We start from the raw sequence: 2,746 nt of genomic DNA on the forward strand, positions 1-2,746 counted from the left end.
CCAATTCCCACTCCCCCCTCCAGGGTCTGCGTTGAATATCCCGCGGGTCGGGACAGTTGTCCTGGATTGTAGATGGATTATCATACCCTGTACAAAGGTGTACCTAGGTGTCCCTGGTCCTCACATGGGCAACACAGGTCTGATTAGCTTCTGATTCCATTAGTGTTCATCCTCGAAGGGTTCTTTTCCATAGGCACACATATGGGTCACAAACAGGGGTGTAGGTCTTATGCAGTCTGCTGCCATAATGCTTGATCCCACAGAGGCTGAGACTTGATCACCCAGTTATACTACTACCAGGCACCAGATCACACTGCCCGTCTGTTGGCTACTGCTCATGAGTCAACGAAAATGCAACAAGGTGCATTTTTGGGGGTGTTTTTCAGGGCAAGCACCATAACCCACAGCTCCACCTATTCAGCAGAGTTCCTTTTTCTATGTACAGTTTTAAAGAGATTTCTTTGGGGTTGCACAGTAGCAGCATCCCAGTACACCCATTGCCTCTAACTTAGAAACTCCATCCATGAGCCAGGTCCAGGCTTCCTCAGGAACCTTGGTGTAGCAAAGCCCCCAAGAAGCCTAAGGTGCTGGCATAGACCCCTTCATCTGAGATAATATTTGGAAGTTGACTAGTTTCTAGTTTTTCATGTAGATGTGAGATTTCATTAATACCTGGTTTCCTTCTTTCCTAGGCACACCACTTCAATTGAATAATGGATGCATGTTGGGCAATACCCACTTTGTTGGTGTTTTCATTTCTGACCCATCCATGAAAGGGATGTCAAGGCATAAGAACACCTGTTATTGCTCCGTTAGTCTTTCAGTGTCCACTAGCACCAAATAACAAGCCATAATTTTCTCTCAAATCAGGTAAACCAGGTATTATTGTTAAGCAACCACTGTGTCCAAAACCTAGAGGGTGCTGTTGTGTATTCGCTGCATTTTTTTGCCATAGATTCTAGTGTACATAATGTTCAGTCACTGACACTTGAAGTTCAAAAGGTTCGTTAGGACTGACTAACTCGAGTGGAAGGGCAGTCTATACAGCTTGTTGGACAATTTCTAGGGCCTGTTGTAGGTCAAGGCTCCACTCAAAGGTAGCAGCTGCCTTCCAAGTGATCTTATATCACTGGCTGGGCAGAATCCCCATGTGAAGTATAAATTGCCTCCAATACCCAAACAAGTTCATCAGATGCTGTGCCTCCTTTTTGTTGGCTGGAGGTTTTAAAACCAACTGTTTTCCTTTAACAGGTTCAGGGATTGTTCTCTGTCATCAGCTTGAATGTTTCCCAAGAACTTTACATGGGTGGTTGGTCTCTGTATCTTGTCGGGGTTAATCTTCCAGCCCTGGTCACTCAGATATTGAGTCATCTTATCTAAAGCAGTCTGTGCACTGTCCTTAACCCTTTCAATCAGATTAATGTCATCAATGTAATGATACCAGGACACCTCTAGTGAGATTTCAGCCTTTTTTAGGTCTTAGCTTATCTACTGGTGACAAATTGTGGGAGAGTTTGGATAGCCCTGCATTCACATGACAAAAATATATTGTGATCTAAGCCATGTGAAGTGCTTCTGATCATCCAGATGCACTGGGATGAAGAAAGCATTAGCAATGTCCACCAGTGCATACCAGGTACCTTTGATCTGTGCAATGGAGTCTGTGTGATTGTTATTTCTGGAAGTGAGGTGCAAGGGGGCTACTGCTGCTGCATTGAGCTTCTTGTAGCCCACACTGAGGCACCTAGTACCATTAGCTTTTTTTCCCCTGCCTATTCAGGACTATTATAGGGCAGTGTAGCTTTATAAAGCACCTCTGCTTCCGTTAGCTCCTTGATCAGCGTAGTGGCCTCCTTCCCAGCTTCCCATATCCTGTACTGTTTCACAGTGACTATATGACTAGGTTGGGGAAGGCTGGTGGGCTCCCAGTTGTTTACTTGTCCCATTAAACTGTTCTAATCATGGCATTTCCCGATTGGGAACATCCCTTACAATCAAGAGAGGATTGCACAAACTTAATACATCTACTCCCACAATATATTCAGCAGTATCAGTTACAACCACGTTAGTGTATATTGTCCCACAAGTGCCCACCCATTAAGTTACATCAGTCCATTCTTCAATCCAAGAGTTATTTCCAAATTCAATTAAAATAATTTTTTGAAAAGGCTGATGGGCTTCCCAGCACCACAGTGACTTATGCCCAGTATCTAAAAAAGCTGGAAAAGTTTGGCAATCTTAGTTGCCATCCAGTCCCCATAATACCTTGTCTAGTGCATAAGACTTCCAGGTCTCCTTAGTAATGAAGGGAGCTCAGCCTCTTCCCTGGTCCTATTTGTTCTTGAAGGGGGTAAGGTCTAGGTAGACAGGTAGTGTTGAAGCTGTTGGATCAATGCTACTCCAAACAGAAGGGGGTCTAGGTCCTTTTTGTCTTCCCTTCTGTTTCTCCAAAGCTGGCCAAGGATCTTCTCTTGCTACAGCCTAGATCTTTAAATTTTGTGGCCTTCTTATGGTCTGATAGTGAGAGAGAACTTCCCTCATGGGGGATGCAGTCAGTCTCCTCTTTGGGGACCCTGATGTAAAAGTCAAGTCCACACGGTTCTACAGTCTGAATCTTTAGTTGGTTTCTTTTTTTCACCCATAGCCTAAAGGGCATTTACCTTGGCCTGTGTCCAGGTTTTCATTCTGTAGCTTATTACACAGTAGCTGAACAGTTTTCCAGAGGCTATTTCTAGGGTACAAGGAA

The sequence above is a fragment of the Galeopterus variegatus genome, unplaced genomic scaffold (assembly GCF_000696425.1).
Source record: "Galeopterus variegatus unplaced genomic scaffold, G_variegatus-3.0.2 Scaffold2496, whole genome shotgun sequence".
In the NCBI taxonomy this organism is placed as follows: domain Eukaryota; kingdom Metazoa; phylum Chordata; class Mammalia; order Dermoptera; family Cynocephalidae; genus Galeopterus; species Galeopterus variegatus.